The sequence below is a fragment of the Pteropus medius genome, unplaced genomic scaffold (genome assembly GCF_902729225.1).
Source record: "Pteropus medius unplaced genomic scaffold, Ma_sr-lr_union100, whole genome shotgun sequence".
Lineage (NCBI taxonomy): Eukaryota > Metazoa > Chordata > Mammalia > Chiroptera > Pteropodidae > Pteropus > Pteropus medius.
Window position 1 is genome coordinate 3084383 of NW_024340692.1, and position 12564 is coordinate 3096946.

At 35.2% G+C, this 12564-nt stretch overlaps 1 protein-coding gene and 1 pseudogene across 5 annotated transcripts in view; one reads left to right on the forward strand and one right to left on the reverse strand.

Annotated features, from left to right (window-relative positions):
• CNTLN (centlein) overlaps positions 1-12564 on the reverse strand; it is a 255643-nt gene that overhangs the window by 136817 nt on the left and 106262 nt on the right. The gene's annotated exons all lie outside the window — the stretch shown is intronic.
• LOC120609087 (60S ribosomal protein L18a-like) lies at positions 2458-3000 on the forward strand (annotated as a pseudogene).

Consider the following 12564-nt stretch of genomic DNA (forward strand, 5'->3'; position numbering starts at 1 on the left):
TAGAACATTTACAAAAGAAAACTAAGTGAAAAGTAAGACTGAAAAACTTCGCTAGTTTCCAGAGATGAAAAACAAAAAGAATGAATTAACAAGGCTATTTTTAAATGGCAATAACACTCGCAAGGTTATGAAAGGTGGGCACTTTTATACGCTGTGGGAAAATAATTTGGCATGATCTTTCTGCAATGTAGCTTTGTTTGCTATATTCAAAAGCCTTAGGTTCATAATCTTTGACATAAGAATTTTACTTTTAAGAGTTCATTCTACAGAAACAACTAGAAATGAGAATAAAGTTACACAAATGTTAATCATAGCATCAAATTCAGAGGAAACAAAAAATATTTGAAATAAGTTTAATGTCCCAGAGTAGAAAAATATTTAGGTAAAAATGATACATTTCTGTTAGATTTTTAGGCAGTCAAAAAAATGTTTCCAAATGTATAATTACATTATGATGAAATGGTAATTGTACAGCAGGATACAAATTTATATACTGTGCAATTCCAATTATGTAAAAAATAGATTCTCTATTCACTTTGCATACACTTTAAACACACACATGACTCTCTTGGATGAAGGAGAGGCCAAGTACTAGGGCTAAGATCTAGTTTCCCTAACGTCAAACTACAGATGTCAGGAAAGAACTCTCGAATAGCGCTCTCTATGCCCAAATACACTGCCTCCCACCACTATCTGCTTTGAATTCACCAGAACTAAGCCCATTATACCTTTTATCTTGATTTATGTGAGATAGAAGCCTAAAAGCTAAATCAGTAAGAAGCTTGAAGACTTAAAGTCAAAGTGACCACATCTGAAAAAGAACAATAATAGCTAAAGGTTTTTAAGAAATTAAATGGAATTCTTTTCTTCACAAGCAAAAATCAATTCCACATAGATTAAAGACTCATATGTGGAAGTCAAAACTATAACACTTTAGATAAAAATATAGGAAAATATGAGTTCATGATAAGGTAGGATTTCTTAAACAAAGCAATAAGCGCCAAGTTTAAGAAATAATTAGGGGGATTATTTTATAAACTATATAAATGTGTAACCAATGTATTGTATACTTGAAACTAATAAAATAAAATTTTTAAAAAGAAAAAATATTGAGAAATTCAACTATATTAAAATTAACACTTCATTTTTCAAAAGAGACTTATAGAATAAGTGAGAAGAAAAACCACAGGCAAGAAGATATTTGTAACAATTATAACCAATAGCTGAGACCACTGATTGATCTCTAAACTTATTTCCTCTTTTTGGAAATGGATACTTACTTCCTAATATTTGGGGGCACATATTTCCCAATCTTCTTTGCAATTAGATAGCACATGGCCCAAATAATTAAGTCATGGCCAATACTATGCCAGTGTAAGTGATATATACCACTTCCAAGCCTGATTCATAAAAACTTCCTAAATGTTATTCTCTAGGACCTTATTCCCTTCTTGCTAGTTGGAGTAGAGAAGATTCCAGGATAACTTTGGGAGCCATATTTAAAGCTAGTGGATCCAAAAGATAAAAGGAGCCTAGATCTCTAAATCACCACTTGGAAGTTGAAAATCCAATACTCATATTGGACAGTTATGTAAATAAAAAATAAATTATTTTAAGCCACAGAGATTTGGGATTTATGTAATACAGAGGCTGACATTATTTTAAATAATATAAAAAAATGATTAGTATCCAAAATCAAGAATTTCAACAAAAAAGCAAACATTCTAATAAAAAAAAAAGGGCAAAAGACATAAACAGGTATTTCACATAACAAAAATAAGATGCTCAAATTCATTAGAAATCAAAGAAATAGAAAATGAAATCAGAATGAGATATCATTTCATCCCTTTTAAGAATGTAACTTCTTAATCTATAATATTAGACACTCACTTTGGCAAACAATTTGGCATTTCTTGTAAGCCTAAATATTTGCATATTCATGACAGGCAATTTCACTCTTAGCAATATATCCTAGAAAAAGTCTTGCATATGTGTGCCAGGAGACATATACTAGAAAGTTCATAGCAACTGTGTAAAAATTCCTATAGCTAAAAAAAAAAGTTCATTGGCAAAGAGTAGATCAACAAATTATAGCTTATTCATGCAATAAACTGTTGCACAGAACAGGAAAAGAATTATAGCTACACTGAACAGCAATGAGTAATCTTACAAAAGTAAAGTTAAAATAAAACAAAAAAACAAGTCCCAGAACACGATATATATGGAAGATATAAGGTATTTTAAGGTTGCAATAAAAGCAATACTAAATAATATATTATTTAAGAAAGCAGTTTTAATAGGCAAGAATTAATAGAAATTAATAAACACAATATTCAAGAGAGTTATTACCTTTAAGTAATAAGAAAGGAAGGAAGATGGGATCATGGAGGATACAGGTAGCATCAAGAGTACTGGCGATAGCCTTTTGTGGGTGGCAGCGAACACAGAGGGAGAGCTATGAAGGCCTCGGGCCTGCTGCGAGAATACAAGGTGAAGAGGTGCTGCCTGCTCACCCTCAAGTACCACACGCCACCCCTCTACCGCGTGCGCATCATCAAGCCTAACCATGTCACCAAGTCTCGCTTCTGGTACTTTGTGTCTTAGCAGAAGATAATGAAGAAGTCTTCAGGGGAAATTGTCTACTGTGGACAGGTGTTTGAAAAATACCCCCCGTGGGTGAAGAACTTTGGCATCAGGCTGCACTACGACTCCCTAAGGGGCACCCACAAGATGTATCCAGAATACCGTGACCTTACCACTGCAGGCGCCGTCACTTAGTGCTACTGAGATATGGGGGCCTGGCACCGTGCCCGTGTCCACTCAATCCAGATCATGAAGGTGGAGGAGATTGCAGCCAGCAAGTGCTGCCCACCGGCCATAAAGCAGTTCCATGACTCCAAGATCAAGTTCCCCCTGGCTCACCAGGTCCTTTGTCACCAGCACAAGCCAAGCTTCACCACAAAGAAGCCCAACACCTTCCTTTAGTTGCAGGGACTCCCTGTCCCCTGGTCTGCCCAAATAAACTCTTTGGGAAAAACAAACAAACAAAAAAAGAACTGGCGATAGTTACTGGTGGGTCCACAGACAGTGCATTTTTTCTTTTGTAGATTTCAAATATTTAGTAATAAAAATTTATGAGAAGAAAGTGTGAACGTAAGGGAAAACAGCCTACGGAAAGACAGATATCTGCCACTTAAAAAGGAATGAATAAAGTATCTGTGAAAAGAAATACAAATAAACAAGCCTGTGATCAAAATCCAAAACTCCAATCTGAGGTCAGTTGTTAGCCACATGGAGTATATATCTCCTTCACAGACAAATACAGTAATTTTAAGACTTAGGTTTCTCTCTGTCCTCTACTGCAAGACATTCCTCCAAGGCAAGAAATGGTACCTCTGCATGAAAAAGATAAACAAGCACTCTGAAATAAGTATAGGCAGTCATTCAGAATTCAGCTAGTTAAGAGCAGGGTGCTAAGAAATCAAAGGTCACAGGTTTCAATCCCATATGAACCAATTAGTTTTGCCCTTTTCTATGGCAAAGACTGTCAGCTCACCAATAATTCTGATTATAAGTGAGATCAGGAAAAAGAGAAGATAAATCACCACCAATACAAGAAAAAAAAAACCCGAATTTATTAACATGACCTAAGAAGATTTTTAGATAATATTATTAAAAGCTAACTAAATGCCCATAATGCACGTAATCTTCATAAAACTATAATGGGGTAGGAACTATTATAATACTCACTTTACAAATGATGAAACTGAAACTTAACTTCTCTCAAGTTAAGTAACTTGTTCAAGGTAACAGATAAGGGTATCAAATTCCAGAATTTATGTTATCTATTACTCTGTAAATATCCACCCCTACCCCACCAAGAATCATGCACAGAGAAGTCCTGATATAGACTTCTAAAATGGAAGAAAGAATAAAATCTTCATACCATTTCCCCTCAACTGTATAATCCACTTGTCTTCTTAGTCTCTTATTAATCAAAGGGTGATCCCTGGACCAGCAATAATAGTATCATTTGAGAACATAAAAGATATGCAGAATCTCAGACTCCAGTCCAACCTACCTACTGAATCAGAATCTGTTTTTAAACAACCTCCCATTCCAGGTAACTTGGATGCATATTAAAAATCTAAGAAGCACTTAACCAGGCTATTCTCAATATCCAGGATGTACCACACACTTTCTCACCTCTAGGCCTATGCTAATTAACTTCCAAAAAGAAGCTACGCATTCCTAAATAATTTTCAAATTGAGGTATTTCGCCTTCTCTGAAAGCTTTGGCAACCCCCCTCCTCTCCACGCACATGCTTCCTGCAAAGCTTCTCTCCACAAAGCTCATACTTTTTTCATACTTCCATTATAGCATATTCTACAATAATTATTTTCCTCTCTGCACACCCATCTATACAGTGGGAATTTAATATTGACTATATAACTTAATAATACATGAATAAATGAATGGATGGATGGATGAAAGAACTGATGGATGAAAAGGTGAGTCTAGTTAGACTGAATCCTGAAGAAGAGTTATAATATTGACATAATAAAAATGTATTACTAATTGGTGGGAATCTTGAGTCATCCATTTCTCTCAATTCCTTTTACTATTTTTCTAATTCAAAACTTCCAATTCTCTCTATATAACTTCAGTGTCCTCCTTCTTCCTGTAAGTAGAAATGCTAGGTACTCTTTCTTGTCTCAGAAAATAGCAAATCCATTCATCCAGGTAGTTAGGCCTGGAAATCCTGGATTCATTTTTAATTCTTCCCTTATTCTCATACTTCACATCTTCCCTTATTCCCATCTTCAAACCTGTGGGCACTACCTTTGAATGATTTCCAAAATCAAACTATGTCTCACAACCAAATATAAGCACCCATTGAGTTTCACTTGGACTATTAAACTTGTCTCCCTGCTCCCATCTTTGCCTTCCTATAGTCTCGTCTTAGCATTGCAACCAGAATGATCATTTTAAAACATTAAGTAAGATCTTATCACTCTTCTGATTAAAACACACTAGGTTCCATGTAATTCTTCTAATTAAAACACACCAAGGGTTTTCCATCTTAGAGTAAAGCCTATGTTCTTATGGTGATTTAACAAGGCCCTAGGAGAGCTGACCCTTCATCTGCCTCTCTGAGGTCACTATCATTCTTCTCCCCATAGCTCTCTTGGATCTACCCCATTGGTCTCCTTGCTAAAAATCCTGCTTCATGACCTTTGCCCTTGTCGATCCTTCTGCTGGTATTGGTCTTCTCTTACATACCTAAATGGTTTGCTTCCAGTTTTCTTCTTAAATGTCACTTGATCAGAGTAGCTTTTTCTCACCACCATATATTAAATAGCACCACCATTCTCTATTATGCTCTGTCTCACACTGCATTACTTTTCTTCACAACACTTATTTATTAACACTTACTGATGGTGACTCTCTGACTTGAATGTATGCTCTTTGAGTGCAAAGACCTTGTTTTGTTCCCTGAAGATATTCCATCACCAAGAACAGTCCCTAACACATGGCAGAATATCAATAACTATTTGTAAAATAAGTTTAGATATATCAATAGTTTTATTAATAGTATGATTACTGTATTTTGCTATGAAATTTTAAAGAGAATGTCCTTAATACATAAAAAACCAACTTTCAATTCAAAATTCCTATCTTTGAATATCTATACCAGTATTCCGCATAAGAGAAGAGCCATTATTTAGTCAGTCCGTAAAATGTATATATTTTAAGGTCATCTCACTAGCTATGCCAAAATTCAGGGAAACATGCTTAATAATATCTAACTAATATTCATTCATCTCATTTTCAAAGTCAAGTTATATAGGATTGGGGTAGAAAATTATTTTGAGTTTTTTCTTTCATTGCCTCAGCCTGAAATTCCTCAGTTGAATATAAAAACTAAAATGATCAGACCTGAAAACATTTACTTGACAGCTGTATCTAGTATGTCATATGCCATTCTTGCACTTAATATTTACGAAAAACATATAACTACATTTTATATATTTATGCATATATTTATTATAATTAACAATCTCTGTCTTAACTATCCCATAATGAATCTAATGATCAAACTCAAGAGAACAGCAAATGGCACTCTATAATTAAATCAATTCAGATTTAGAAAAGACAAGGTAGATTTTGAGAAAAGTCAACCAATCTGACAGGCTCAAAGGGCACATATAATTCCTAGAAACAAATACATCACATTTCAAACTGTGCCACAGAGGAGGAGGAACATACTCAGCTAAACTGTGGGAGAAATATGGCTAAGCAAAATATACATATAAATTCCAAGCTGAAAGACAAATGCTTTTCATGGCTTAAGTACTTTCCTTCTCCTTGAAACTAATACTCCAGCAGAGTAACCTGGTTAATACTATGAGTAACTTAGTACACAAAAATGCATTTGTTAAAAAGAAGCAACAATTCTGGTGAGAAAAAAAAAAGGCAACACAGGAGAACCTAGCTTCCCTGTCTCCCACAGAGATTAACAAGTTGACAGCTCTCTGTGAACAAAAGAACTCTGAGACACCACTAGAGTACATTTCATAAGTATCAGCAACAACAACAAAAAAAAAACTAAGAAAAAAGAAGAAGGAAGATAACTTTATTTTGCCCACATCATCCCATCCCCTAAGTTGGCATTTTTCAGCACCAAGAAGGAACTTTCCAGCTAGAAAGAGTTCCCCTCACCAGGAAAGAAAAGCAAGGTGAACAACCAACTTCTATAGCCTCTCAGAGCACTACACAGAGATCCTGCTTCAGTTTCACCCTACCCAGACCAGCAAAGCTGAGAGCCATCTAGGCACAAGAAAAAAAAGCGGAAGCTATTATTAGCAGACAGGCAACAGGAGTGATGGATAGTTCACAGAGCCCTGCTCTGCAGACAGACTCATCAACGTTCACCACTGATAAAGCCAATGTCTCCCATATCCATCAAGGACCCCTGCAGATCTCACCAGGTTTCGCCCCACAGGGTTCCACATTAGTTGATATCAGCAGCCTGAGTCCCTCCATCTGCACCACCATCCCCTTCCTACTGAAACCCAGGAACTATGCCAGTGACATCCAAGGTCTCTGTGGCTATATAAGACGCCAGCTGCCTTAGTCCCTCTTTGCCCACATCGGATCCCAGGAGCCACATCTACCGCCAGATAGGGTTTCTGTAGCTGTGTGAGTACAAGTCATCAGTACAGTGGGTGCCATCTTTGCACTTTTCCTCTATCCTACTCCAGGTCACCAGTCTCCCTGAAAGGAGACTGCAGACATGTCAGGCACCCCAGGTTTTGTGGCTGCAGGCCAGGGGACACACCCTTTGATCACATGGCTCTGATGGCCAGCAAGGCTTTCATTCACAGGTCCAATAGGACTGCAGCAAAGAAAACCAATTTTCAACCCACTATTCCCCCAGGGCTCAGCACTGAGGCAGCAGTCAGAAACACCCAACTCCCAGTTTTTCCCTGAAAGAGGTTTATTTGCATATCTTAAGAGACGCTGTCTTAGAGTCATGCTTTTAATTTAACACACAGTTCTCTTCAGAGACCAGGAAGCCTGTGAGCGTCATCTCAGAACTCTCCCTCTACTTTACTCTAGGTCAGTGATATATCCCCAGAAGGAGCTATACACATATCTGGTACTCTGGGTTTTGTGATTATCACCCAGAGGACACATCAGGTGATAGCCTGGTTCTGGTGGCCTGTGGGGCTTGTGTTTATGGGTCAATGAACTGTAGCAAAAAATGAAACAGTTCTTAATTGGCTATCTTTCCAGGGCTCAGTGCAAAGGGAGCAGAAAAAAATGCCCACCTACCAGTCTTTCCCTGAAAGAGGTCTATTTGCATACTTTAAAAGCTGCTGTCTGAGGGATCAGCTTCCAATCAGCCTGTATTTAAACGCTGACTAAGATCCCCGCTATGGCAGATGGACAGATCTTAGCACACCCTCAACTACTGGAGCCACAAATAACAAAGAAGTTTGCTTAGACAATCACAAAAGTTTAAGAGAAAATCAGGAGCTAGTGCATGGCTGAATGGTAACTTTCATCTCGTACATGATACCACCCTACAACTCTGGGAGAGGTGTCTGTTTTATCTAAATGCATTGAAACTAACACAGAGAGTCGAGAAAAGTAAAAAAACAAAGAAATATACTCCAAAAAAAGACAAGTTAAAACCCCAGAACAGACCTTAATTAAAGGGGTTAAATGATTTATCTGATGAAGAATTCAAAATAATGGCCATAAAGATGCTTACTAACATAAGAACAAAGCATAAACAAAGTGGGAATTTTAACAAAGAAATGGAAAATAGTAAAGAGTACCAAACAAAAATCACAGATGGAAGAACACAATAATTGAAGTGAAAAACACACTAGAGGGGTTCAACAGCAGACTACATGAAGAAAAATAAAAAATAAGTGAACTCATAGGCAGGGCAGTGGAGTTGATCCAATCAGAGGAGCAAAAGGAAAAAAATGAAAAAGAGAAAAGATAGCTTAAGAGACTTATAAAATCCCTTAAGTTATCCAAATCCACATTACAGTGTTTCCAGAAGGAGAAAGAGGAAAGAAAAGAACAGAAAGCTTATTTCAAGAAATAATGACTGAAAACTTAACTAACCTAGGGAAGGAAATAGACATCTAGATCCAGCAAGCCCAGAGAGTTCCAAATTAGATAATTGCAAAAACAGTCACACCAAGACACATTATAATTAAATACTGAAAAGTTAAAAACAAGGAATCTTAAAAGTAGCAGTAGAAAAGTAACTTGTTATATATAAGGGAAAAAACATTAGACCATCAGCAGATTTTTCAGCAGAAACTTTTCAGGCCAGAAGGGAGTGACATGATTTTTGAAAGTGGTAAGTGAAAAAGTGCCAACCAAGAATACTCTACCTAGAAACGTTGTCAATTTATATATGGTCAATTAATTATAACAAAGGAACCAAAACATACAATGGGGTAAGGACAGTATCTTCAGTAAATGGTGTTGGAAAAACTGGACAGCCACATGTAAAAGAAAGTAAACCATTATCTTCTACCATACATAAAAATCAACTCAAAATGGATTAAAGATTTAAAGAAAGTACTTGAAACTACAAATCTCCTAGAACATAGATGGTAAATCTTTGATATCAGTCTATGCAACAATTTTTTGGATTTGACACCAAAAGAAAGGTGACAAAAGCAAAAATAAACAAGTGAGACTATATTGAACTAAAAAGTTTCTGAACAGCAAATGAAACCATCAACAAAATGAAAAGGCAACCTATAGAATGGGAGAAAATATGTGCAAATCATATATGTGACAAGATGTTAATATCTAAAAATACATAAAGAACTCATACAACTCAATAGCCAAAATAAAAAATCTGATTTAAAAAAAGAGCAGATTTGGAAGAGACATTTTTCCAAAGAAGACATACAGATGGCCAACATGAAAAGGTATACAAAAAGGCACTCAACATCACTAATCATTAGGAAAATGAAAATCAAAACCACATGAGAGATCACATCACACCTGTTAGAATGGCTATTATCAAAAAGACAAGAAATAACAAATGATGGTGGAGATATGGAGAAAAGAGAGCCCTTGTGCACTGCTGGTGAGAATGTAAATTAGTAAAGCTATTATAGAAAAGAGTACAGAGGTAAAAACAGAACTACCATACAATCCAGCAATTACACTCCTGGGTATATATCTGAAGGAAATGAAATCACTATCTCAAAAAGACATCTATAATTTCATGTTTATTGCAGCATTATTTATAACAGTCAATACATCGATACAACCTAATTGTCCAATGACAATAAATGGATAAAGAAAATGTGGTATATACACACATACACAACAGAATATTATTCAATCACATGAAAGAAGGAAATCCTGCCATTTGCCACAACATGAATGGACCTTGAGGGCATTACGCTAAGTGAAATAAGTCAGAGAAAGATGAACACTGAATGAGATCACTTATATGTGGAATCTAAGGAAAAAAAAAACACAAAGAAACAGAGAACAGATTGTTGGGTGCAGGAACTGGGTGGCGGGGGCTTGGGGGAAACAAGTAAAAGTGGTTAAATGATACAGATTTCCAGTTATAAGATCATTAAAGTTCTGCAGATGTTAACATACAGCATGGTGAATACCGTTAAAAATACTATATTGCATCTTTAAAATTGCTAAGAGTGAATCTTAAAAGTTCTCATCAAAAAAAAAAATTGTGACTATGTGAGATAATGCATTTTAACTTATTGTGTGGTAATCATTTTTTGAAATAGACACATATGTGAAATCATTAAGATGTACGTTGTACATCTTAAACTAATATAGTTTTATACGTTAATTATATCTCAATAAAACTGGGAGAAAATTTTAAATAAAATAAATAAATCAGATCAAATAGACTTAAGGCAAAAACTCTCACTATAGAGGACATTTCATAATGATAAAAGAGTGAATTCCTTAAGAAGATATAATTATAGATATATATGCACCTAAGCAGAGCTCCAAAATATGTTAAGCAAAAATATACAAAATTGAAGACAGAAATAGATAAACAAAAATAGAACAATTAGACAAAAATCGGCAAGGATATAAAAGATTCAAAAATCACTACAAGCGGATTACACCTAACACATTTAGAATACTCCACCCAGTAAAAGTAGAATACATATTCTACACAAGCATTTAGTAGATGAGCACAACATCAGATTACCCACAACAGAAAGGAGAATGAGTAAACTGAAGAAAACATCAAGGTTGAAGCAAAAAGAAAAAAACCTTTGAAAATATAAAAGAGACAAAAGATATATGGAACATGCTTCAAAGGACTAATATGTGTGTAACTGAAATATCCCAAGGATAGGAGAGAAAAAATGTACAGAAGCATATTTGAAGAGATTTTTAGCAAGAAATTTTTCAAGAATAAAGAAAACCATAAAGCCACAGCTAGAAGAAAAACTTTATAAACTCAAAAACACAAATTAACAGAAACACCACTACACTTAAACAAATCATATAAAAAACTGCTGAAAACCAAAAATAAAGAGAAAATAGAAAAATTAATCAGAGAAAGGGTACATTACCTTCAAAAGAGCAAGGAAAAGAAAGATGACTTCACAATTCAAAATGGAGAAGACAATGTATATAATCTTTAAAAGATGACAGAAAATAATTACCAATCTGTAATTCTAACCACTTGGAAAATACTACTCAGAAATGAAGGCAAAAAGACATTCTCCAGTAAATATAAACTGAGGGATTCCATTGTGAGCAGAATCTCACTAAAAGAAATACTAAGAGAGTAATTAATGCAAAAGGCAAAAGATCTTAAGGGAAACACAGAATTCCAGAAAAGAGCACTCAGAAGAGTAAAATTTCTCAATGAATATTCTTTTTTTAATAACATTAACGATAATGTCTTATAGGGTAAAAACATAGGTAGGATTAATATGTAAGGCAATAGCAAAAACAGGTAAGGAGACTAAGGAGTTACAGTGTTATTAAGTTCCTTGCATTGTTTAGAAATGATAAAAAGTAAAATCACACTTTAAAAAGTCAAAGGCTGGGAAGTTCCACTTATAATAGTAGCTGAGTAGATCCTATCAGATTAAGCCTCCTGCATATAACTATTTAAACTCTTAGTAAAATATGAACTCAGCTAGGTGAAGGTAACAGAATGATCAAGTGCAAAAAGAATCTGAACAAGAATTGATACTTAGAAAACAAAACAATATTAAATAAGTCTCCCATATTTATAGATTTTTACCTGACAGAGGCCCATAACAGACACAATTGAGGAGGATAAAATTCACAGAAATTTGCAGTCTAACTGGCTTGAAGAACAAAGTTCATGTCTCTCACTGCAGCTAGAAAGAGGGAAAATTCTAGAAAGGTGAGAGCCAAAACTATGACTGATAACTGAAGTATACATGCATTAGGCAAACCTCCAAGCAATATAGATAAGGTTAAAAGAACTTAAAAGCAATTTCAGTGTACTCACCAGAAGGGAAACAGGGCTTGAAGTTCAAGTCTAACCTAGTTAAATTGTGACGAAAGGAAAGAAAGGCAGGCAGGCAGGCAGGCAGGCAGGCAGGAAGGAAGGAAGGAAGGAAGGAAGGAAGGAAGGAAGGAAGGAAGGAAGAAAGGAAGAAAGGAAGGAAGGAAGGAAGGAAAGAAGACTTCAGCACTTACATGAGTAATACAACAAAAACAGTCTCTCTAAAATATGTTACTATGTACACTATGTAATCCTAATTTATTAGACTTAGAGGAAACTTTAATATATGACCCATATTCAAAAGCAAAGGAAAACCACTAGTCATCAAAACCCAAGAAGATGCAATGATTTTAAGGATCTATTTTAACTATTGTAACAGTTATTATAACAATAACACTCTAACTCCTTAGCTCCTCACCCGTTTTTACTATTGTCTTACATATTAATCCTATCTGTTTTTACCCTATAAGACATTATCGTTAACGTTATTAAAAAAGAATATTCATTGAGAAATTTTACTCTTCTGAGTAAATGT